Genomic DNA, 27,105 nt, shown 5'->3' on the forward strand with positions numbered 1-27,105 from the left:
TAAAGATTTTAATCAATTCTATGCGATCGCCTCGCAGTCTTCGTTTTGATTGGCTGAATAAATTTGCTTCTTTAAGCCTTTGTTCATGAGAAATTTCTCAACCTAGAATCATCTTTTGTTACTCTTCGTTGGACCTGTTCCAACTTTTCTATGTCTTTTCTGTAATAGGGAGACCAAAACTGTACACATTACTCTAGACGGGGTCGAACCAATGAATTATACAGTTTTAATAATACTTTTTCCGATTTATTATTGAAGACTCGTCCGATGAAGCGAACCAATTTGTTTGCAGTTTTAACTACCTCTGAACAATGCTGACCGGGCTTTAAATCGCTTGATATAGTGATTCCAAGATCCTTTTCTTACTGCAGAAAGTTGTTGGCCATTCATTATGTACCGGACGCGATTGTTATTTTTCCGATGCAACACTTTACATTTGTCAATGTTAAATTTCATTTGCCATTGATTGGCCCAACGTGCAAGTCGATCTAGATCTGATTGTAAAGCTTCTTCGTCGAGTGTCGCAGTTACTTTACTTGGAATTTTTGGGTCATCAGCAAATTTTGATACTTTGCAAGTGAGCCCATCATCTATATCATTAACATAAATTAAGAAGACCATGGGGCCAAGCACTGAGCATTGAGGTACGCCGCTTCTGACATCGGGCCAGTTAGATGTAACACCATTTAGAACTACTCTCTTTCCGCTCAGAGAGCCAGTCCACAAGGCAATTAGGAATGTTACCCAATATACCGTGCGCCAATAGTTTGCTGAGCAATCGTTGGTGGGGGACCTTATCAAATGCCTTTTGAAAATTCAGATATATGATATCTACTGATCTGCTTTCATCGAACACCTCAAAAATATAATGAAAAAAAACAAGTAAGTTAGTTAAACACGAACGTTTACTACGGAAGCCATATTGCGAATTATTTATTATATTATTTTTTTCGAAGAATTTCACCATATTGTCGCGAATGATAGTCTCCATTAACTTACAAACAATCGACGTCAGGCTACTTGGTAGATACTTTCCTGGATGAGACTTGTCCCCCTTTTTGAAAATTGGTGTGACATTTGCAAGTTTCCAATCCGACGGAATTTTTCCAGCTGTTAAAGATTTATTGAATATGATGGAGAGCGGTTTACAAATTTGTTGTTTGATTTCTTTTAAGACCCTAGGGGTAATTTTGTCTGGACCAAGAGCTTTGCTTACTTTAATCTTTTCAGTTGTGCGTAAAATGTCACTTTCTACGATGAGCACGCCACTTAACATCTTTTCAGTCCTTCTAACCTCCGGCGGTTGAGGTGATAAACAATCTTCGTCGGTAAATACGGATGCGAAAGTTGTTTAGGATTGTAGCCATTTCATTTTCATCGTTCGTGTGGTTACCATTATCATTAACAAGCGGTCCGATACCACAAGTGAGTGACTTTTATTATTTACATAGTTAAAAAATCTTTAGGATTAGATTTACTCGTTTTCGCTATATATTCTTCAAGATTTTCTTGCTTCGTTTTACTAATTTCTTGGTTTCATGGCGAATTCTCCAACTCTAGTTTGCCAGGCACACTCTAGAGTTGATATGTTTCTACTGTATACACGTTTTTAGGAGATAGGCTATTTTGAATTTCGTTATTCCACCGTTTGGGTTTCAATATAAATAAAGAATTCATCAAAGAAACAAGATCGTGACACAAAGCAAATGGGACAGGCTGGTCCAGAGAAATGCCTTTGCCCTTGTATTTGGGAGTCAAGATCCACACACAGATTATAAATAAGATTCTCATTGAGCATCTTCACACCCTGGGACTGAGCATAAGCTACAAGCGCATGTCTAGATAGAGAAAAATTGGCCTATTCTGTGACAGAAAATATCAAGTTGATGGGATAGTCTGTCCTATGAATCTATGAATACAGTGGAACCATTGACAACCTCGACCATGATCCATCAACCCAGACAGCCAAAGGATCCTTTCACGGTACAGGAATCAGCATCTTCCAGGCAGTAACAGAAGGGACCAAGGAAAATCGGAGTCAGAATCCTGGGGTAAAATCAACTTCATCGAAGTTGTAGGTCTAATACAGTTGCCAGAACACTGTTCCATTGTTCCTGCCATACCATGCTCTGTGAAAGATTTGAAGGTTCCGAAGAAACAGGCTGTACCGACAATCCGATACCAGCTGCTATTGACGTATTATTTGATGAGAAAGCATGGCTTGAAAATACATTACAGCTCTTGGTAAATGACCAAGATTAAGATGACAATACATGTCTGACATGGCCGCATATCACTCTGCCCAGAAGCGAAATAATACAAAAGCACTCCACCGTATTGGTGCCCTACTTCCACTTTTTTCAAGAGAGGCCTGCATCCATCTCAATGGTCAAGCATACCTTGATGTCACCAAGAAGATCACTGAATACTTGAACCCAGAAAATGAACCTGTAATTGCATGTGATCAACCGCTTTTGCTCTTGCCAAGTATGTTCAGTGGGCATGGCCACATTCTTATGGTGAAAATCAACCTGTTCCCATGTTAGGTGGACTGCATACCGAAATGAATTTCTGTAAATGGTGGGCGATCTCTTGGATGATTCTGGATGAACTACTTTGTTGACTGACAGTGGATCGCAACCCCTGGGCGAGCAGATTCTTACATCCATGCAAGTCATTTGAAGCGTACACGTCAAAGCTCACCAAGTTACTGCTCTTGCGCTTGCCCAGCTGAAATCAGAAGCATATGATCAGTTGAAAGAAGATGGTAAAGATATGGGTACATGGAAAACAAGGATGGAAAAGAGTAGCCCCACCTTCAACTTCTGGCAAATGATTCAGGAACTGAAATTATTAGGTTGGCTTTGTTCGCTCCCAGAGAGAGAAACAATGAACACTATGTACAATGCCTGCAAGAAATGGCTCCATGGTGGTTTGCATTAGATCATCCAAACCACTCAAGATGGATAGCTGTGCACATCAGAGATATGGAGAGTCTGTCGAACAACCTGAAGGAAGGGCTACAGCAAGGATGGACTTTTTCCAAAACTTCTAGACAATTATCTGATGCCACCGCAGCAAGCCCATGAGCAATGTCATACATGATGTATCACTTGCTAAAATGTTTGCATCGTAGAATATGGCTGCTATATTTGTAAAATTTTCAACTGTAAATGTGACTCTAATCAACAAATGAAACAATTCTAAAATGTTCGGTAGAGCCAAAGAAACAGGATGGTAGCTTTTGGTAGTAATATAAGGTTTGTTTGCAACATGAAACTATCCCAGCTATAGATATTCATATATTTTGCACTTTCCTGTGTGCCTCATATCTGAAAATTATGTAAATGTAATTTTATGGTACTAAATATTTCTATAAAACCATTTTTTGTCCATTATATGACACAATATTTAAAATATCATAAAAAAACTATTGCTCTAAGAAACATCCAAACATCCAATTCAGATTCCTTGACCTCAATAACATACTATTAGACATCAACATCCAATAAATAGCTCAGGTGGAATTCATAATATGGGAAATAGCAGAACCGGTCAGCTCCAGTGGTAGCAATTTTGACAAAATCCCAGATGGCCGCCACCGGAAGTTGATAGCTCTGGGCTCCCCTTCTAAAACTGATCACTGTGACCAAATAAAGTCACACGGGAAGTTTGGCGCTTTTGTCCACCGTGTAAAATATTTTGACCCTAAGGCCCCTAGCTATTAAAGATTGGTGAAGCAGTGATATCACAACTAAACTCACTAGCTAATGGGTGACTTCAAACTTAAACGCCAGTTCTTCTCCCCTGCACAGTTGCTGTCCATATACAGGGGCCTTGTCCGCCCTCGTATGGAGTATGCATCTCATGTGTGGGGGGGCTCCACTCACACAGCTCTTCTGGACAGAGTGGAGGCTAGGCTCTTCGTCTCATCAGCTTCCTCCTCATACTGATAGTCTTCACCTTTAAATTCCGCCGCACTGTTGCCTCTCTTTCTATCTTCTATCGATATTTCCACGCTGACTGCTCTTCTGAACTTGCTAACTGCATGCCTCCCCCCCTCCCGCGGCCCCTCTGCACTCGACTTTCTACTCATGCTCATCCCTATACTGTACAAACCCCTTATGCAAGAGTTAACCAGCATCTTCACTCTTTCATCCCTCACGCTGGTAAACTCTGGAACACTCTTCCTTCATCTGTATTTCCTCCTGCCTACGACTTAAACATTTTCAAGAGGAGGGTATCAGGACACCTCTCCTCCCGAAACTGACCTGTCTTTCGGCCACATCTTTGGATTCTTTTTAGGAGCAGTGAGTAGCGGTTTTTTTTTTATTAATGCTTGCTTTTTGTGTGCCCTTGAACTGTCTCCTTTGCTGTAAAAAAAAAAAAAAAAAATACTTGCCAAAACTAATTGAAATAAGCTTGGTGCGCCCGGGAGGTTACTTGAGGGCATTTGAATGGCATCAAAATAAAGATGGCGGCATTACGAGCAGTAAGTAGCGGGCTTTTTTTTTTTTACGGGGGGTGCCGGCCATTTGTGGTATTTTGCCAAGGAGGGGGTTAGGTGAGGGAAGGCTTTCCAGGGGCTTAGCAGTAAACAGCAGGCTGGCAGCTCACTGTAAGCGTAATGGTTGGCTCTTCATTGATAATTGCGACCTCTTTTACGAGAGGGGCACCTTTTATGCCAAGGATGGGTGCACCTGTCACCCAGGGGGTAGGTTCTGCTGACTCCTCGAGCGATCACTTAGCACCCTACTGGATTTTTTAGAGTAAGGGGGAGGCCTAACATCAGTGGCTGTGCACCGTAGACTGGGACTAGGGGGCGCAGGAGTAATCGAAAGGATGTAAGAAAAGATGGGCTAACGGTTATTACACCAACAGGAGGAGTCTCAGGAACAAGATAGATCTACTGAGGGGGAAAGCATGTGTCGAGAAATTGACATTATAGCTATCACGGAAACATGGGTGGATACTGCAAACAAAAACTTCATGTCTGAGTATGAAATAGATGGTTATCAGATGTTTCACAAAGATAGAAAGGGAAGAAGGGGAGGGTGTGGCACTTTATGTTAAAGATACACTTAACTGTTCCGCTAACAATTCTGTTCAAACAAATGGCAACTCAGAATCAGTTTGGGTGGACGTCCACAAAGGGAAAGACAAACTAATTCTAGGGGTTCTTTACAGGCCACCCAACCTTAACAGGCAGGACACTGATATATTACTACAAGAGGTAGGCAGGGCGAGCAGGAACAAAAATGCCTGCATTATGGGGGATTTTAACTATAGGAATATAGACTGGGAAGGCGTGGTGGTTGATTTAGAATCTGAGGATTTTCTGAAACTAATACAAGATAATTTTCTCAAGCAGACAGTGGCGGAGCCCACCAGAGGAAATAACATTTTAGACTTAGTCCTGACTAACAACGAGAATATGATCATTGAGCTAGATGTTGGGGGAGAATAATTAGGTGGCAGTGATCACAAGGAAATTAGGTTTAAATTAGACTGGCGGTGACCTATGAACTCAACTCTGTTGGTGCCAGACTTTAGAAGAGCTGATTATGATGGGCTCAGAAGATACCTTGAGGAGGTAAATTGGGGAACCTTAGGGCTAGATGAGGGCTAGATCTCAGGGCTGGAACCGGAAAGACAGGGGAATCATGTAGAAATGACCTACAATAATTTAGTGAGTAATTACAGAGGGTCAGAGACAGCATATCCCGTACCAAGCACGTAGGAAGGAAAATAACGACCCCAAATGGATGACCCGCAGACTCAAGCATGAGATAGGCTTGAAGAGAGGAATTTATAGGAAAATAAAGAACGGAGAAACCCACCTCAAGGGTAGGTATGTTGAGCTAACAAGGTCGGTGAAGGAACACCTGCCTTGCAAAAAGAAATTATGAGATTCGGGTATCCAACGATGCCAATAGCGATCCCAACGGCTTCTTCAAATTGTACAGAAAGAAATCAAGGGAAAGAATTGGACCGTTGAAAACAAACTTAGTTTAGCTCGTTGAGAATGGAAAGATAGGAGTCAAATGATGAATGACTATTTCCTCTCAGTTTTCACGCAGGGAAATCTAACAACCATTCCGGAGAGACTTCAGGTATATGAGGGCGAAGAGAACGACAAGTTGAGGGATGTGATCATCACTAGGGCAGTCCAGGATGAGATTGATAGGTTGAAGAAAACAAATCGCCGGGCCCGGACGTAGTATTCCCATTGATTATGAAAGAGTGCAAGGAGGTCATCAGTGGCCCTTTTACCGATATCTTTAAGATGTCGGTTTATTCTGGGTATGTGCCCAATCAATGGACAGTAGCTAATGTGACGCCGATTTTCAAAAGGAGACAAGTCAGCCACCTCAAATTATCGCCCAATTAGCTTAACATCAGTTGTAGGAAAGGTGTTGAGTCAGTTATAGCCGAGCATTAGGGACCATCTAGAGAAGCATAGTTTAATTCATGATTAACAGCATGGGTTCACAAAGGCAGGTCTTGCCTTACTAACCTGTTGTCCTTCTACACTAAAGTAATCGAGGCGGTTGACCGAGATGAAAACTATGACATATTGTATCTAGATTTCAGTAAAGCGTTTGACAAAGTTCCCCATCACCAGCTATTACTAAAATTACAGGCTCAGGGCGTAGAGGGAAAAGTTTTGAACTGAATCAGGGCATGGCTTAGTGGTAAGAAGCAGAGAGTGCAAATCAATGGTAAAAATTTGAATGGGGCAGTGTTACGAGTGGAGTACCACAAGTGTCGGTGCTGGGTCCTCTACTTTTTATTATTTACATCAATGACTTGGACACAGGAATTAATAGTGATGTCAGTAAGTTTGCAGATGATACCAAGATCGGTAGAGTGATCCAATCAGACAGGACCGCTAGCGTTCTCCAGGATGAGCTTGACAGACTATATGATCGGCGGGAAGTGGCAGGTGGAATTCAATGTCGGGAAGTGTAGCATTCTGAGTGTAGGTAGGAATAATCCTCAAACACCATTACTCCTTCAGTGTTGTCCAAACTAGTCCGCGTACCCTTGGGTGTACGCAGCATAGATCAAAGAGGTACGTGAAAAGACGATGAACACACACACACACACACACACACACACACACACACACACACAGCAGAAACTTCCCATGATCTATGAAGGAAAGGAGAGAGGGAGGGACGAGTACCTAGGAAGGACGCCTAATATACATGTACCTAAATATAATATAATATAATATAAATATAATATAACATAATTGAGTTTAATCAGTCATGGAGGGTACGTAACAGTAGGAGAAGGTAATACAGGGTACAACAGGCGAAAAAGTTTGGACACCACTGTCTTAAATGACACAACTCTAAGCAGGTCTGGGCGTGAGAGAGACTTACGAGCACTAGTGAGCGCTGACCTCCGTCATAGGGCTCAAAGCATTCAGGCTAAAAATCGGGCAAACAGAGTACTTGGTTTCATCTCAAGGAGCGTAAGCTAATAGGAGCGCTGAAGTCATCCTCAAACTTTACTTAAAGCACTAGTTATACCTCATCTCGATTATGCAGTTCAGTTCTGGTCCCCCTACTATAGAATGGATATCAAGATGTTAGAATCTGTACAGAGGAGGATGACAAAGATGATTCAGGGGGTGAGAAACTTGCTTTATAAAGACAGGCTGAAGCAGTTAAATCTACACTCTCTAGAAAGGCGAAGGTTGCGAGGAGACTTAATCGAAGTCTATAAATGGATGAAGGGCTTCAATAAAGGGGATGTCAACAAGATTTTGATGGTAAAAGAGCCAGGTAGGACGCGTAGCAATGGTTTTAAGTTAGACAAATTCAGAATCAACAAAGACACAGGCAAGAATTGGTTCACTAATAGAGTGGTAGATGAATGGAACAGGCTTGGGAGCCATGTTGTGGGTGCCAATGACAGATACATTCAAGAAGAGGTTAGATAAAGCCATTGATGGTGAGGTAAGGTGGGGTTGAGAATACAGGAGCAGCCTTGTATAAGCCAACCGGCCTCTTGCAGACTCCTTACGTTCTTATATGATCGATTGGGTTATCCTAGTATAAGAACATAATGATATAATTTAATAAATGGTGTTTTGTGTATAAAACGAGATGGGATCTTTTTACCGCTTTAACCATCTGCTTTTAAATGTTTCTGTGAGTCTATTTAGTCATTATGCGGGTCTGAATACCTGCCTCATGGAAACCTAAAGGCCTTGACAAAGGACATGTCAACACACTCCTGGCCAGTGCATTGCAGCTGTGCTAACACTACTTTAATGATTAGTGTCTAGAATCATATATGAGCTCTAGGTATGGTTTTATTGCTAGACATATTAAGGGATAATGAGAGGATGCAATTAATAACCTAACACAACCAAATCGTCAACAAAAGAATTCAAATTCATGCCAAACAGTTTACGTTGTTCCCACCATATGATTGACGGTATCCACAGTGGTATAGTAAACCAACCTCACAGTAGTGAGGCGTGTGTGGGTTGGTAGGCGCCAGCGTGTTTGTATTTACCTTGCCCTTTTATCCACCAGCCCGTTAGATACAAATATGTACTTGCGTTTGTGTTCATAATTAACTTGATGACGTCTCAGCAAATTAGGTAGTCATGTAGTTATTTATGGAGTTGTTCGGTATGTAAAGGATTGTAGTTATCTAAAGAGCGACTCGTTATAACATCAATCTCTTCATACGGTAACCAGTTCAATCCCTTGACTGCGGATTTCCTACAAGAAGACATCACCAAGCTACAGGAATGGAACAAAAGTGGCTGATACAATTCAATGAAGAAAAGTAAAGCCATGCAAATTAGGAGGGAAATCCAGCACATCAATACCACATGTGAAACACCCACTATCCACTACAGAGGCAGAGAAAGACCTGGGAGTATGTGTTAACAGGCTACCAGTGAAGGCAAAATCTGTGCTAATCGCAGCGGACGGGTTAACATCACGTTCATATATAATAAGGCCAAATTCAGGACTGTAGTGAAGGACGCACCGTAACTGGAGATCAATTATTTAATTTTGTTGCAATAGATGATAACATGTAAGAATTTGCGGGCAATGGAAATCAGTTTGTTGTGTATTTGTTGACTAAAATGATTACCAGATTCATTTAGTAATAGATAATAAATATGTATATAAAATCCATGTGACGTTTGATGGCAAACTTCCTCAAATAAAACCTCAATAATGACTTATGTTTTCCTTAGGGACACACTTCATACTCTCGCCATTAACTTATCGGACACCTGTGGGGTTTCGTGGTGCAGTGGTTAGCACACGGCTCACAATCGAGAGAGCCTGGTTCGATTCCGGGCGGAGTTGAAAATCTCATGGCTTTCCGATAACCTACGCCCCTGTCCACCCAGCAGTGAATGGGTACCAGGTATTAATCGGGGGTTGTGTCCCGTCTCCTGGGGTCTGTTCCCTTCTCCTATACTTCCTTCCCCCTTCTGTCTCTCCGGCATATGGCATATGACCGCCGACTAAACCAAACTCTCTCTCTCTCTTTGACACCTGGGCACGATGGATGTGAAAATGAGTCTAGTGTGGCTAGTCGCCTCAGAATGGTTGGTATTCCTGATCGTGATGACGCACATGTATCCATTACTGAGTATGATGCGTTTCGAGCCTGTGTTCAACTTGGCGCCAGGGATTTGATGGTCGCAGTAAGTCATGCTTGCCTTAGTCGCAAGACCGACGCAAAGCCATCATTATCCTTCACACTAAAGGCCTTGGTGATCCTCAAACAGCACGGCGTATATATATATATATATATATATATATATATATATATATATATATATATATATATATATATATATATATATATATATATATATATATATATATATATATATATATATACAGTAAGGAAACCGCTCAAGGGCAAAAACATATAATAAAAACTACCCGCTATCATCCTCCTATATAAGAGAGCAGTGAAGAGTGGCCAAAACTGTAGATAAGTGGTGTGAGACATGTTCCCTATTTATTTGTAATCATTTTCCCTCACTAATATTCATATTATATGTATATTTCTTCACTTCCTTTTGTACCACGTCACTATGTATACAGTTTAGACTAATGACGTGGCAACCTGGAGAGATGTGGCAACGTTCTGCCCGCTCGGCACTCGGCGGCCTCGCCCGCCTCTCGTTTAGTCGGCTCCCAGGTCTCACGGCTTGCGCACGCTCGCTCGGAACGTCACTTACTTGTCTCTAGTAATAAGAACCTACTAGTGTTGAGCTACGCTTTCTTTAACACCTTTGGGGAAGCTTGCTGCAGGATACCACAGATCCTCGGACAGCAACAGCAGCTGCAACACACAGCAAAAAGAGATATTAATTTCAAGTGGAGAGGCGCCTTGATACTCCCCTATTGAAGGAGGTCAAGTCGTAAGCACGAGGAAACACATAGATAGGCAGGCAGCCTGTTCCAGAATAGTACCAGTGAGAAGGATGAAAGAATGAAGATGTTGGTTAACCCTTGCCCTTAGAATTTGTACAGTAGAGGGATGAACTAGAGTTGCAACTGTATTGCAGCGTGGCCACGCGAGGGGGAGAAGCGTGTAGTTAGCAAGTTCGGAAGAGCAGTCAGCATGGAAATAACGATATAAGAGGCAACATTGCGGCGGAATTTAAGAGGTAGAAGACTGCTAGTGAGAGGAGTTGATTTGACGTAGAGCCTTTGACTACTATGTATGGAGGGCCCCCCCCCCCCCACACCCACCCCCCCACGAGAGGCATACCCTGGACGAGGGCGGTCAAGGCCCCATGTTTGGTCATGATCTGTGAGGATGAAAGTATAATGGAGACGATACAAAACTCCCCAATCTCGAGGAAGCTGATTTATTAGAGAGGAGATTAGATTGGTGTACCAATCTCTATCGTATCACTATGGGTCCAGAGATAATGTGGAAACGCTCCACCCGTGACAAACCTGAAACGGCCTCTCCCATCGCACAACGGCGGAAGAGTATCAGGTTAATTGTTTCATCGCCACAATTCGCACAATTATACGAGTCTATAAAATTTGCTACAGGATAAGAAATATTTTCTTAAAAAATGTTATGTAATGATTCCGTCAGTCAATACCCATTCTGATTGTCACAAGGAATTGTCGCAGAACTTGCTGAGCTCCTGGCTGAAGCTTGTTTCATGGATAGTGCAGTACTGTATGAATATATTTCTGAACTAATAATTTGTTGACTGTTTAACCCGGCTAATGTTGCGATAATAATTGAATCTTATTTACCTTACCGGAAATAATTATTTCTTATATATTTATTAGATAATGGTGGCTGAGTGAGCAGTGTGGGCCCCGCATTCACCGCGCCATGGACGACGTCGGTCCGAATACGCCCGCTACTACCTGGGATTTTTCAGTCACCTTCGAGTGGCCTAAGACTACCCACATGCTGTCCTGATGACCACCCGGACTCAAGAAGAAACCGTCCAAGTGAATCAAGAATGAGTTCTGGGGGGCAGCATGAGCCAGCATACATGGCGCCACTATAAAAATTATCTGCGCCATGACGGGCTTGGGCCGACCACCATGCCCCTGAAGAAAGCCTACTGGCGCTACAGGCGAAGACTTAAAAAAAGTTATTAACCAGGCGATAACCTCTGCCTGTCGCCGATCCATTCATCTGCACAAGCGGCGGCAGGCACGGGTAAGAGCTTCAGTGTTCACCCAAGCCATGAGAATCAGGATGCATGACGGTGATATCCACAGCTACCCGCCAGCCAAGAGGCCCATTTTGACGGGAAGAGCAATGATTAAGAGAATGGCGAATGCTCTGCGTTAAGCCCCGTCAACACGATCGAGCAGTGCCTCGAGCAGGGTTGCCAGATTACTGAAGCAGAAAAAGGCCAAAGGCAACAAGAAAAAAAGAGCCCAAAAGGCCAGATGCACTACAGAAAGGAGCCAAAAATGTGCAGTAAAAAAAGCCATACGCCATCATTCCCCTTCTAAATTTACCTAATACTACACGATATGTCCTGAACACTGAGCTAGAGTGGTACTGAGTAAAAGATCATACGCACACAACTTAATGTAAAAAGTTATTCAAATGTTTAGTAAAATCTTCTCTTTGGTGGTAGTGCCGAGTAAAAAAATAAATAAAAAAAAAAAATATATATATATATATATATATATTTCATCAGTGGAAGCGCGAAACGAACATAAGAACACAAAAGATAAAATAAGGAATAATGCAAAAAAAAAAAAATACCGGAAGGTCACCAAGGAACATATATATGAGAAATGAAAATAAAATGGTGAAGGAAGGACGGAAGGAAGATAGAGAACAAAAAAATTGTTGGGGAAGGAAGGAAGAAGGGAAAGAAGGAAGGAAAATAGAAGGGAAGGAGGAAGATAAGAAGGAATGAAAATAGAGAGGAAGGAACAAAGGAAAGGCAGAGGATAAGGACAAAAAAGATATGAGGTAGCGGAAGGAAAGTTGTTCCATAATCCTTTAATGAAAACGAAAATTAAATCAAAATTATAGTTCACTGTAGCATGTAAATTTCATGGTTCATATTTTTCCCACAAACAATGTAAAAATTTTTATCCTTTCATGAGCAACAAAAATGCCAATTATATTTTTCCTGCATTATAGCACCAGACTTTAACAAGGAAATACAACTATTGTTCAAACATAGTCAATCACATCATCACCTACATCATGTTCACCTCCATACATATTCGCAGATCAAAATAAGCGGTACATATCAGGTGTGACCACAAAATTCCCGCAACACAAACCTCTGAAGTGCGGATGGGTTAAGCCCCGTCCACACTGTGCATCATGTAGCAGCCATGTGATGAAGTAGTGGTGTTGAAAACAATACACTAGCGTCCAGACTGAAGTGCATCACAACGCAACTCATCCTCGCGAGTCAGTCACCGATTGATTAGCTTTGACGGTGGGAATATTGCAGATGGAGTGGTAACACTGGGGCATGGCGTGATAATAGGCAGCTTCTTCCCGTGGAGATTAAAGAGACATCCCACAAATGAGGCAAAGCCATCAGGAAGGAGTTCATGGAATATTTCAGTGAGGAAGGAGCTGTTCCACGGCAGCAACGTATGTGGGGAAATATAGCCTAGTATGGCAGCAACGTAAGTGCGACATATAGTCTACGAGAGAGAGAGAGAGAGAGAGAGAGAGAGAGAGAGAGAGAGATTAAAATCTTTCTTTGGCATATCTTTATCTTTATATGTATGAAAATTTTATTATTGCTGGTGTACACATAATAAAATTATGAACTTGTTAAATAGTGTCTCCTTCCTCCAAGTTGGAAGTGGATGCACGTATGAGTTCTCCCTCAGCCAGGAAAAGCAGCTCATCAAAGCACCACAACTCCTGAGTGTAGATGTCTTCCGTGCCAGCTCCAGACTTTTTGATGCTTTCATGGCAGACATTTCCCTGTGGAACTGTGTCTTCAGTGTGCAGTTTTTTATTGATATCCTCATTCCGTACTATACAGTTCATAAAAACTCGACAAGTCTGTTTTTAGTTTCCAGTTTGCACTCTGATGTTCCTCATCTTGTACTCCTTGCATTTAATGTTCCAAATGGATGGATGTTGCTTCAGTAACAATATATAATGTATTGCTCCTTGTCCACTGAAGGGTTTGGCGGAAGCAAGCGCGGATGATGATTGAACCATCACAGGAAAAGTGTCACGCCATACTCCTGCTACGATGGTTGGTGCAACACTGCGCGTCGCATTGAAATGGCAACGGTCCATCAGTGCGTTCATTACGCTGCATCGTGTTGAAAACCTCGTTTTCAACGCGTCCATTCAACACTGCGCGCATCATGATGCATAGTGTAGACGGGCCTCAGTGAGGTTCCTCTTTCTTCAGTTGGGTCCATTATCTTAAACAGTTGTTTGTAAGGTGCTCTCCCTACTGTTCTCTTAGAAAACCATTTTGGTATCTGGAAATTAAAACTCTAGCATGAAGGCAGCCTCTCAAATGCATGCTGCGCACTACAGTACCAGAGAGTAACAAATACATTTTACTTGCACACACTCTGGAGGCTCCTCCTGTATTCGGGTCCAAACTAGTTATTAATTCCAGTCATAACTGAGGCACCATCACTTGCAAAGCCAATGCAGTTAACAAGTTCTAAAACTAGATTTGTAACAGCAGCTTTAATAATGATTTCCCTGTTGCGTCATTGACAGGAATGAGACCAACAAACTGTTACTATTCTCTCTTCCTTTTTGCTGCAGTAACGTATTGCAGTGCATAAATAGTTCACTGTCCCAAATTCGGTTGACTCATCTACTAAAAGGGCAAATTTTTCTCCTTCCAGATCCTTCTTCAGTTCTTGTTTAACCCGTTAGCAGCGAGGGTCTTGATTCTGAATGTTCCCTCTAAGCGAATTAATTTTGAAAAATATCACCTACGCAAATCATTATATAACATATCAACAGTCATCAGTTTTTGCAGCCTCCAAAAATATTTACTTCTACTGAAGTACTATAAGAATCTCAAAAGGCTGCTTAAGGATTGGACACACGCCACAACGCCCACCTGCACAGACTGAACATTGTCCAGGACTCACACTGCCCGTGGTGCCCCACACAACCTGACACACCAGAACACCACCTACTCCACTGCTTAAGATTCCACTCCCTCCGCACCAACCTTAGAGCATCCCTAACAAAACTCCGCATTCACAGGCCAGCCCTAGAGGTCCTGCTGGGCAGCGACACCCTCAGCCCCAACACAGCCGTCCAATCCTCAAGTGTGCGCAAACCTTCCTGTAGAAGTCTGGGCAACTCGACAGGATCTAATCCCCATTCTGGTTGTTCTGTTGCGTGTTCATGTTCTCCACTTGGGAGGTCTGCCTGTGAACATGTTCCACAAGCACGTGCTCCAGGATGTATAGGGGCGCTGTGCTGGAGTGTGATCGAGGCACCTCCAAGCTGGTCACTGGAGAGTGCATTCCGGGTGAACCTTTGAGCAGCGCGTGGAGGAAGCCTCAATGTGCTGAGGTGGGGAACCCCTGCACCCTGGGCTTTGTGGCACACCACCAGTGCTGAGACGTCTCGGCGGTGTTCCAGCAATGTCACGGTGGCAGACGACTCCACCAGTTGCTCGCTGGCCTCCACCAGACGGTGTGCAGGTCGCTGCAATGCGTCGAGACTCTGCAGGTGGGTGGCAGCACTCGATATCCAGCACAGGGCACCGTACTCTTAAGATACGATCGTATCTGGGCCTTGTAGAGTGAGGATGCCCCGTGTGTCGAGGATCCTGCTACTCTTCGCAGGGCAGAGACTCGCAGGGAGGCTTTGTCTTCACCCGTCACTGACGGTGGGCTTGCCCAATGTGAAGGCATCGGGAAAGTCCACCGCACAGTTGGGTCTTTGGCTAGTCGGGGATAAATCTCCTACCCAGAGAACGACAATTGCAGAGACCAAGTCTCTGCAGGCGGCTGCTGCAGATAAACAGGCACATTACTGTGCTGGTTTACCTGCAGTAAACCGTATGGCAGCTGTAATTTCAGCACCGGCACGAGCAATCCCCGCCCAACGTGTTGTTCAGTCTTTCAACTGAATTGTTGATCGGCTGACGCACTTCGAACATCTGCTGAAGTAGGTCTGCGCATGTGTGTGGTGTGTACCTCTCCGGTACCCGTCTTGGCGGGTGGGAGTGGCTGGCTGGGCGGACTTAGGGGTGGTGGCTCGTTGAGTGCCTTGAGGGCTGGCTTGGGTGCCCATAGACGACTCATATGCGTGGTCATCAAGGGCCTCAGCCAGACCCATCGCTGCAGCCTCGATGGCGGGCTGCACCTGCCTCCACTCCACTTCCCCCTCCTCCTCCTCCTCCTCCAAAGCCATTGCAGCACCCTGGTATTCTGTAAGGAAATCACAACATATAAATGCTGTACAGCGGTATTATTAAACCACTGTTAAGTTTCTACATCCTCCCGGGAGCCTTGAGGAATTTGTCTCCTAGCTCCTAGATACTAAATATCATAAATTAAATTAATATTTACTGTTGATATAAGACTAAAAATATAACAAATATTAGGTCTTTTCAAATGTGAAACTTGGACCTAACTTATTGTTTTATAGGTGGTAAATGTATAATGCAACAATATAAATGTGTATACATTTTGACTTTCTGGTGTACACTGTTGTTAGCTGAAGATATTGTATGTGTAGTTAGTATTACACAACAATATTTAATGGATAACAGTTATCATTCAGTAAGAATCATATTTCTGATCATAACGTAAATATATTTTCATGTTAGTGCCACTTGGTCTGGGTGAGGAATGCCCGTGATGGCCGCTGCAGGAATCAAGCTCAGCACTGCTTCCTCCGCCGCTGAACACGTCACCTTTTGTGATGGGGCGCCACCAAGAATAAGGGATAATGATGAATAGTAACATTTAGCAGGCAGTTTATATGACGTTAACATCATCCCACTGACTACCTTACACTGTTAATAGAGAGGGAGAGATTTGCCGGAAAAATTTGTCTTGGTTAGTATCGGCACATATCAAAGAATAAAAAACATTTTGTATATCATAACGCTCTCCAGTGATAATATATCAACATACCTGTTCCTTTTTGATACTGAAGCTCCTTCGCCCTTTTTTTTCACATCAGTTTTAAGGTGTTTGAACTTGGTGCGAATTTCCACGATGTCACGGTGAACCCGCCCCACAGCATTGACAGCGTCTAGGACTCCGCCCATGCATCCATTTTTGTATAATGCGTTGTCCCGGAGGACAACTTTCCAAATAATACGTCATAGTTGGCACGGATGGCCGTGCCCATTGCCAACACTTCAGCTTCAGAGAAGTTTCCCTTCCTTGGTTTCTTCCCTTCCATATTCCTGAAAGTGGTGTGACATGTAGTTAGTTTGCAGGACCCAAACTTTTCCCACAAACATGTTACCCCTTCTGTCATCTTTCTGACTCCTTCCCAGCTGGGATGGAATTTTTTTGGGCTGAGCTCTGACTACAGTAACCACTAGACCACGGAGGCTATAATCACATGTTCTTGCCACAGCGCTTCCAAACCTAACATTGAGTTTATAATCTGTTTTCGGCTTTCTTTCTAAAACAGTTTGTTCATATTGTTATTAAATTCATGCATAGCACCGTACAGCCTTGTTTGATAAATACATTCTTTTACACAATTTCAAATATTAATTAGCTGACATACCTTTGTTATTATACCAAAAATAATATCAACACTATGACCTTATTGGATTATCCAACTATTTAATTAAATTAATTTAAAGGTAGTAAATAGCTGACATATGAGAGGAGGCGAGAGGTGTTGAGTGTGTGGCAAAGTGTGGGGCTGGGCTCACCCCGCACCTGAGAGGTGTTGAGTGTGTGGCAAAGTGTGGGGCTCACCTGCACCCGCCAGTTTCTCGTGGAAATACTCTGCCATACCCTGCTCTATTTACAGTATACATAGAACACTAAAGTGGCATGTACTCTGAAGTTCCAGCAATCCCCCTTTAGTAGTGCGGCGATTTACCTGATGGGAGAGCCTCCCATAACTCCCTCTGCTACATCGCATACTATGTACACCTGTTTAACCTCCAATCTAGAGATCTCAAAACCCTCAGTAGCGCCTGACTCTTCTCATTCAACATAAACGCATTGCCTCCATACTATGTCAGTTTCCAGCAAAGTAGTCGGCTCTTCATCAAATATATATTGTACTAGTATACCACATTTTGGCTAGGCTGTACCAACTAGGGGAAATACTTACTATTTGTGTCTTCTTGAGGAAAGGGCAGGTGAGGCGCAGATGGTCAGGTTGAACGCGGTCACGTCCAGGGAGAGGAGTGGCGGAGCAACAGTTGGAGCTGGGAAGAGCAGGGCAGGGCTGGATGAGTTGGGGCTGGGAAGAGCAGGGTGTGCTGAGGCTGGGAAGGGCAGGGCGGGCAGGCTAGGAAGGGCAGAGACTGGCAGGCTGGATAGGGCAGGGCAGGGCAGGATGGAAAGGGGGTATTTTGAGATTGTCACCAGTCTCGGTAACGAAAACCTTGGTGCTCTATGAATGATTTAGTGTCCATAGAACACATTGCCGTATTGCTTTCCCGTCGCAAACCACATTTTCAAGATATATATATTTTATGTAAATATTTACTTCAGTAGCGATCGCCATGGTATTGAGAGAAAAGGACACAGCCGCCCCTGGTCGGAAGTGGGGTCGAGGGGTGAAGCCCACCGTTAGAGGTTAGTTAATGTAAAGTACGGTTAGATTAATTTTCCTCAAATATGCTCCCCCACCCCCGGGACATGGCGAGTGCGGCGGCCAATTGTCGACACAGAGTACACGTAACTTGGATGTAAATACGTGTAAGAAAAAGGACCTCGAGAGTATTGCCGCTATGCGAGAAATACCTCTCGGTGAAATAAGCCGCTCTGCTGTCCACCACACATGCGCACTGGGGGAATACACAGCAGGTAAATAATTTACCTAGTTTTGTTCTAGTTTGTCCACTTCTGATCTTTGAGAGCGTTGCGGTGCGTGAAATATGAAAACAGTAAGCAAGTTGAACCTCAGCGAGATATTTTGAGGCTGCGGTGACGGGCGTTCAACAGGATTTGATAAGTAATGTTATTAGTGATAGAATGATTTGCGACAGAAGCATTTACCAGATTATTTCATAGCACACCAAAAACTACCAGAATAAAATAGTTTTGTCCAACAGCGTCCCACGGGTGACAATCTAGAAATTTACCGAGAAGGGCAGGGCGGCAGAGGCTGGGAAGGGCAGAGAGTTTTGGAGCTGGGAAGGGCAGGTTGGGAAAGACGGCGAGGCAGGCTGGGAAGGGCAGTATGTTGGGGCTGGGAAGGGCAGGGTGTGTTGGGGCTGGGAAGGGCAGGGTGTTAACCTTTTATATTATCAGTTTTTATAGTAACTGCCAGTAAGTGTTATGTTTTGTGGTAAGGGCACGAACTGCAATCTCTCGTCAGGTCCGGTGTACCGTTGCCCGCTTTCTCCACTTGATTGAAATTGACGAGATAACACAATAGCCCTTTAAGTTATGAATACAGTTAACTGATGTCTAGGGGTTGATTTGTTTTGAACATATAGCTAACTGTGACATAACATAATTGTAAGGTTAAGTGAAAGTAAATTGTAGTTTTACTTATTAAAACTTATTAGGTAACCTAATAAGACAATTAATTACTTGGCATCAGAAGAGAACATATGACAAAATAGGCAATGCTATAATGACAAGAGTAAGTGGTTTGGTTCACTGAGGTGTTTAGTTAGTTACAATTATAAATGAGGAATCAAGTATGAGAATTACGTTTGAGGAACCAAAAATTCATTACAATTGTGGAACGAAATATTGGTTCACTGAGGTGTTTAGTTGAGAGTTAGAATTACACATAAGGAACACAAATTATACACGTGAGAATGGGTATGTGGATATATGTGTGTATGTGTGTGTGTGTCAGACCCCTTGGTGAATCCTGGTTGCTCGGACAAGTGAAGAGCGCTTGCGTCCTCGGAGAGTGAACTGCCTTTGATTGAGACTGCCGGGGTTAGCAGTTGGAGGTATATTTATAACCTCGGCTGGCTGGGAAGGGTAGGTGTTGAGGCTGGGAAGGGCAGGTGTTGGAAAGGCTGGAAGGGTGTGTTGGGGCTGGGAAGGGGAGGATGTGTTGGGGTCGGTGCGAGGGTGATTCGTCCCCGGGTGAAATATCCCGGTTGAATCACCCCCGGGTTATTCATTCCTGGAGAATTGGTTCCCTAGGGTGATTCGTTCCCTTGGCTGTATTTTCGTCGCGTTAGTTACGTTAGTTAGGTGGGGTTAGATACACGGGAGCTTAGTGTCAAAGGAGCTGCCTCGTACAGGCCTACCGGCCTCTTGTAGACTCCTGCGTTATGTTCTTATGTTCTTATGAAACTCCATTACTACTCAGAAGAGGACTACTAAAATATATAAAATAACTTTAAATTATGAGCCATGGCACGAAGGAAGCGACTCTTTTCATTCGGATCATATTTTTCAATGAGAATTTTGATGTTCTTACTAACAGTTGTTGGTTTACATACTGATCCAGACTGTTCAAACTTAATCCTTTTCCCATTTGCAAGAACTTCTTCCTTTGTCAGTGTTTTGATAAGAGACCAAAGGTTAGGTTGGGTTGTCAGTGTTTTGATAAGAGACCAAAGGTTAGGTTGGGTTTGCGTTACAGAACTTTGAACGGCATTGTGGACTGTCACGCACATTCCAATCAGCAGTTTTAACCCTGGGAACCATTCTGCCGTTCTGACCACGACCTCTCTCTGACCCAATGTAATTTACATCAAAGTAATCAATAAGTTCTTGAGGCAAATCATCATCATCAACAAGCTCTTCAAAACCAGCCACTACATCTTGTATTGGCAAGAAAGCTAAGGCAGGGAAACAACGTTTTCAAAGCATACTCATCCTCACGATGGTACCTTTGCCTCTCATTGCAGTCCACTACTTTTCTGTATATGTTTTGGCTGAAGTGGAAAAGACAAGAGTTACAGAAGCATAACCAAAAGAGGCAACAAAGGCGTTGTAAGAAGCCATTTCAAAATCCATCATCACATCTTGAGGATTCAGTTCGTTGCAAATCCTTAAGAATGGAGAAAACCCGAGTGTATGTTTCTTCAGTCTTGCTAGGAAGCAGTGCAAAGACTCGAGGAACTCTAAATGTTCCGTCTTGACCATGAATGGGAAAGATTTTGGGACAACATTTGAAGGTTCCATCAAAACCCCAACTCTTATAGCGGAGAAGATCCCTCAACCCCTGAGAAGAGGCAAAACAAGAATACGATTCTCATCCTCAATGCCAGAATCATGCTGCAAAACATCTCACCCGGCTCTAACTTGGTGTACTCTTCAGGAATAACAGCCAGTGCGAGTCTGGGGAATTGAGGAGCTTGTTGAGCGTCCTATCGCCACTGCCGCACGTAGCGGCTCAGAGTAGACGTGGACGGCACATGAGCCATAGAATGTTCATCCAATTTTGACAAAACTTAGCCACCAAAGCACGAGAGGATTCTTGAGTGGAAGTAGCAACAGCTTTCAAATCGTCCATGGCCTCCCTCGCCTTCACAGCCGCATTTTTTTTTTTTTTACAACAAAGGAGGCAGCTCAAGGGCACACAAAAGAAAACAATAATAAAAAAAAATCCCGCTACTCGCTGCTCCTAAAAAAGAAACAAAAGAGGTGGCCGAAAGCAACATCAAATACGGGAGGAGAGATGTCCTGAGATGACATAGATAGACATAGAAAGAGTTCAAGTCGTAGGCATGAGGAAATACAGATGAAGGAAGATTGTTCCAGAGTTTACCAGCGTGAGGGACCTCATCTTGACTATGCGGTTCAGTTCTGGTCACCTTACTAGAGAATGGATATCAAAATGTTAGAATCGGTGCAGAGGAGGATGACTAAGATGATTCAGGGGTTGAGAAACTTGCCATACGAGGAAAGACTCAAACAGTTAAACTTGCATTCTCTAGAAATGCGAAGGGTGCGTGGAGACATGATCGAGGTTTATAAATGGATGAAGGGCTTTAATAAGGAGACATTCATAAGGTTTTGTTGGTAAGAGAACCGGTAGGACACGAAGTAATGGGTTTAAACTGGATAAATTCAGATTCAACAGGGACATAGGCAAAAAGTGGTTTACTAACAGAGTGGTGGATGAGTGGAATGGGCTTAGCAGTCAAGTGGTGAGTGCCAATACAATTGTCACATTCAAAAATAGACTAGATAAATTCATGGACAGCGATATTAGAGTAGAAAGTCGAGTGCAGCGGGGCCGCGGGAATGGTTATGGTTGTTTACACTTTTCATGATAGTGAAGGTTTCATCCCCTACAGTTGTGTGAACACGAGCCTTGCATCCATTGACCTCACATCGCCAGTATTGCTTGGTTCCATCGGCGTTTTTCTTCTGTGCAGCGTAAATGAAGTTAAGATCACTAACAAGCTTTTCCCTGCCAAGGCTTGATAGGATTGTATGCGGCATGTTGCTCTCGGCCGGATTGTCAAAACTTACCTTCGGACGACGGGACCCTACGCGCCGAAATCCCTACCGTCAAACTGTTTTGGGTCGCGACGGGACCAGTTGCGGCGCGGGGAAGAGGCGATACGAAGGGACAGCACAGGGCACCTCTTGCCCCGCGCCACACGTTGCCTCTGATGTCCCCTCCGTTCTTTTCATCCATTTGTCTGACCAGGTAAGCATATTTCCTTTACGCAGTGTTACTTTTTAGGTGTTTTATGATTACGTTGATCTGTATGAGCAAGTAGAAAACCATGAATAGCCTGCAATGGTTAATACTGGCTATGCCAATATGTGCTCCTTCGGCCCATGCCTCCCGTCACCAAACTAACCAAATATTAGACCACACAAGGGCATGTTCCAAACTTAGTGATAGGTTTTAGGTGTTTTATGGTTGCATTGACCTATAAGAGCAAGTAGAAAACCATGAGTAGCCTGTAATGGTTAATACTGGCTATGCCAATATGTGCTCAGTCGGCCCAGCCTCCCGTCACCATACTAACCAAATATTAGACCACACAAGGGTATTTTCCAAACTTAGTGATAGGTTTTAGGTGTTTTATGGTTGCAATGGCCAATAAGAGGAAGTAGAAAACCATGAGTAGTCTGCAATGGTGTGGGGTGTCCAGGGGGGCAGCCCCCATGGTCAGCTATGTAGACCAGTTTATTTCTTTAATATACTTATAATAAAAATTTATGAACATTAAGAGAGAAAGGGGGACAGAAACCTATCTCACTTGGTCAGAAGCCAGGAACTGTTGGTGGTCATCCAGAATCGGTAATTGTGTCGATTAGTTATTTGTTTATTTCTTTTTATCACTTGTAAACGCAGTATATGATTGATTCGCAGGTAAAACTAGAGTAACACAACAGTGTGTGATAGGTTGGAATGGCTAATTATGCAGTGGTAAGTGACAGAGCTGTGGAGTTAATCGACACAATTACCCCTGAATTTACTATAATTGTCTGAGTGTAGCCAACCTGGTGTTGACTTTTTCTAACCTATCACAGCATGGAGCAGTATTCCAGCGTTGGTCTCACAAGTGTATCATAAGCTAAGTGTACTAAGTCAGGGGTGCAGTTGTATACATTCCTCCTGAGGAACCCCAGTGTTTGGTTTGCTGTGGCACTGATGTGGTTAGCTATATATACCTGTTTATTTATTTCATGTTGGTGGTAATCCAGAATCTACTATAAGAACATGGTGACATATGTGTTATAATTTATATGTTTGCTTTTAAAGGTTTGTGTGATCATGGCTGCTTACGATGATGTTTGGGATGAATTCGACCTCTGGGATCAATGGGAGGAGCTGGAGGAGATGGATGCCCCAAGAGTTGTCGTCCGTAGACCTCGAAGGATTGTCACAGGTATAAGTGAGGGGTGAAGGTATCTATTTTACTGGTTCCTCAATCCAGTTATTGAAAAATATACGAAAATTGGTTGAGTGTATATAATATTACGTATGTAGCGTCCCTACAAATTATTACTGAATTTGCAAGGCACTCGAGCCTTGTGCATGCCTTCTTGATTGGTTCCATGGTCGCTAACCTATACTGGAGTCCCGAGTTCGAGGCTTGGCGAGTACACTTACTGAGAATATATTTTTTTACCAAATCAATTTCCATGTTTGTACAAGGTGCCAAAAAGCATTGTGACATATTATGTACAAGTAAGAAATCAGGGGAAGTATTATGCTGGTATCAATTACGTACCAGTCCTTACATTACATACCTACACTATTACACCTGTGAATGTGACAGTGTTATATCCCTGGTCAGCTACCAAACTCATTCACACCCTTCTATCCCAAAGCCTTAAAAACCGACTTTCGCAGCAACAGTGACATAGAAATGAGTATATCATATCCAATGCAAACTCACTGTGTTTATTCCACTTACAGATCGGATGAATCCTTCACGGCAATGAGCGACAACGAGTTTGTTGATCGTTTCAGATTAAGAAAAAATTCAATGTATGATCTCATTGAAGAAATACGAGAACATCTTCCTGCCCCAACTGACTCCAGAGGTAATTTCTTATCATTATATAAGTAAAGTGGGGTAAGAAAAAATATAGGGGTGTATGGGGTAAGAACGAATCATCTCGTATCTATTAATGCCATTAATCTAATGATGTCTTTTTATCATCGAAAAATAGGTCATTTTTTTGCAATCAATACTTTGCCTGTTTGAGGAAATACCAGTTACTTGTATGCGCTTAAGATCGTTTTTTCCGTGATCAGGCGAAAAAAGTTTGTCAAAACTTTGAAGTATCTTTCATGAACTTAGATTTTCTCTTTCCCTGTTAATTGTGACAAGACTCTTTTGTTGTAGCTTTTCCAGAAGTCGAGCATAGTAACCGTTGTAGATGAGTCGATGGCTTTGATGGCGCGGTCATACGCAATATGGGTATACGAGCGAGGAATGTCACATGCGCAGTTAATGGAAAAATACCAAATAAAGAAAACATCCTTGCACGATCTCCTGAAGGCGAAGGACAAGACCAAGGACATCAATTACGTGAATGATTATGCCTTACTCGTCATCATCATAGTAAGAGGAAGGAGGGGGCACCGGAGAATGGTGATCAGCTGATTCGGGAGACGAACCTCATGGCCCCATGCATTCATTTGTGTTAAACTTGAGAAATATTAAAATAATGGTACTTACAAAATTTTTGGAGGGAAACTAAGGTATTTCCTTAACAGATTGATATTTTTTCAAGATAAAAATGCATATATTTAAATTTAAAGGATACATTTTTTCTCCAAAATATACTATATTTTTCTTACTGAACATGATATTTTTCACCCCTTTTTGGGTTAAGAAAAAATCAGAGGAAAATATTCATATTAAATACTGTTACGTATGCTAGGCTCAATTTGACCTTATATTATGATACGGATAGAAGTTTATATGTATCAGAGAAGTCATGATGGATATACAGGAAAACTTCTCCTGTGAAAAAAAGTTTCAGGTTTTGCACTTTTCTTACCCCATTTTACTATAATCATGAAATGGTGACCCTGGCAGTGGTGGCTCAAAGCATAAATTGGTGGGGGTGCTGCTCCAAAAAATGTTTAGGCCAGTGGTTCTCAAAGTGGGGGCCATGGCGGGTTGTTGCAAAGAGTACATTTCTACATAGTTTCAGGATTATGAATGTTATTTCTTTTCTTACCTTTGATTGGCGGGATGAGATTATGCAGAAAAATAAAGGGGGGGCGCAGGAATGTTGAAAATTCATGAAGGGAAGAATGGAGAGGAAAAGTATGAGAACCACTGGTTTAGCCCTTGCTGTAATCCACATTACAGTGCAACCAACTCAGGTGTTCATCCTTCCCTTTTTGGGGATTGATTACTTAAAAATAAACTATAACTTTAATTTTCTTTTTTCTCACAGGATGTCCTGTCCCAGCACATTTACAGACACTGATAGCACTACGCTGCATGATGTCTGGGGATCACCAGATGACATTAGGTGACTGCCATGATGTCTCCCAGACAACAGTTGGCCAGTGCTTGAAGGTGGTGTCACGAGCAGTGGCTAGTTTGAGCAGGCATCACATAATGGCGCCTTCTGGGAATGATCGGCAGAGGACTGTTCAAGAGTTCTATGCTATCCATGGCATGCCTGGGGTTATTGGTGCAATAGACTGTACACACATAGCTACGTATAGTGAGACCGTCTGTTGCAAATCCTGAAGTGTTCCGATGCAGGAAGGGTCACTTTTCAATGAATGTGCAAGCTGTGTGTGGTCCCGATCTGCTCTTTCACAACGTTGTTGCTCGTTGGCCTGGGAGTGTACATGACAGTAGAATTCTGGACAACAGCAGACTTTGTGCACAGTTAGAAGAAACTTTGGAACCACAATACCACCTGCTTGGAGATGCTGGTTATGCCCTAAAGAGGTATCTCCTAACACCGGTAGCAGTTCCCACCAACGATCATGAGCGAGCCTACAACAGCAGTCACACCCATACCAGGAATACAGTGGAACGTGCATTTGGTGTCTTAAAAAAAAGATTTGCATATTTAGGAAAGAAAATGAGGACTAGTTTAGATACAACTAAAGCAATCATTGTTGCAGCAGTAGTCTTACATAATATAGCTGTGAAAACTAGACTGGTCATGCCACAAGATGGAGCGGAACATGCAATAATCAATGTCAATGCCCTTCATAATGGAGTTCCAGTAGACAGGCAGGGAAATGCACAAGGCAGATTGAAGCGTCAACAAATCATCAGGGATTTTTTCTGAACATCATCCTCATCATTGACGACTACTCCCATCTCTTTCACAGCTTCCCCCCTCTTTCAATATCTTTCCTTTCTCATTCATTATCTCATTTATTTTACTTGGGGAGATGTGTTCTGAATTTATTCATATATTACTACTTTCCAATATGATTTTTTATCCCCTTTATAGTTTTCAGTTAGTCTTTCACCAAACTCTTTATCAAATCGCTTTTTCCTTTCTTTTAATGTTATGGTTACTTCCATATTGCATTCTCTTTATTTTTTTGTTCTTTCCCTTTTTACTTGCGCCTCCATATTATTTTCTTGAGATTTCTAATAAAGTTCCCTTTCCTCTTTTTCTATCACCTTTATCTCCTCTGTCCACCATGAATTTCCTATTTTTTTTATCTCGCACCAGTTTCAGCCCTGAAACCTTTTTTGATATAATAATACTCTTCAATATTAAGTTGATTATGCTTCCGTTCTGTGCACTGTATTTTTTGCATGTATGAAAATGCTTTATTTATATTGTTTATTATAAAATAAAATTCTTGTTACCCTGAAGTTGTAACCTTTCATTTCTAAGAACTTACCAAAGTGACCTATTATTATGTATTCTTTGCACACACTAGGACAGCAGATAATTACAGAAAAGTGAGATGTTTTAGGAACAAAAGTTACTAAAACAATGGTTACTAGTTCATCCATTTTATATATATTATATATGCTCTTACATATATCTCATGTGCAGTTTGCGTGCTTTTTCTGCAATGAGTCGATACATT

General features: G+C 42.5%; 1 long non-coding RNA gene and 1 pseudogene across 1 annotated transcript; both read left to right on the forward strand.

The window, feature by feature from the left end:
• Positions 1–22,155: 22,155 nt before the first annotated feature.
• Positions 22,156–23,998, forward strand: LOC126991434 (uncharacterized). The gene is made up of 3 exons (XR_007745514.1): positions 22,156–22,257; positions 23,326–23,452; positions 23,986–23,998. It is a non-coding gene; the product is annotated as an uncharacterized LOC126991434 (long non-coding RNA).
• On the forward strand, positions 23,999–26,877 carry LOC126991440 (putative nuclease HARBI1; annotated as a pseudogene).
• The last annotated feature ends 228 nt before the right edge of the window (positions 26,878–27,105 follow it).

Source organism: Eriocheir sinensis, unplaced genomic scaffold, assembly GCF_024679095.1.
Source record: "Eriocheir sinensis breed Jianghai 21 unplaced genomic scaffold, ASM2467909v1 Scaffold279, whole genome shotgun sequence".
Lineage (NCBI taxonomy): Eukaryota > Metazoa > Arthropoda > Malacostraca > Decapoda > Varunidae > Eriocheir > Eriocheir sinensis.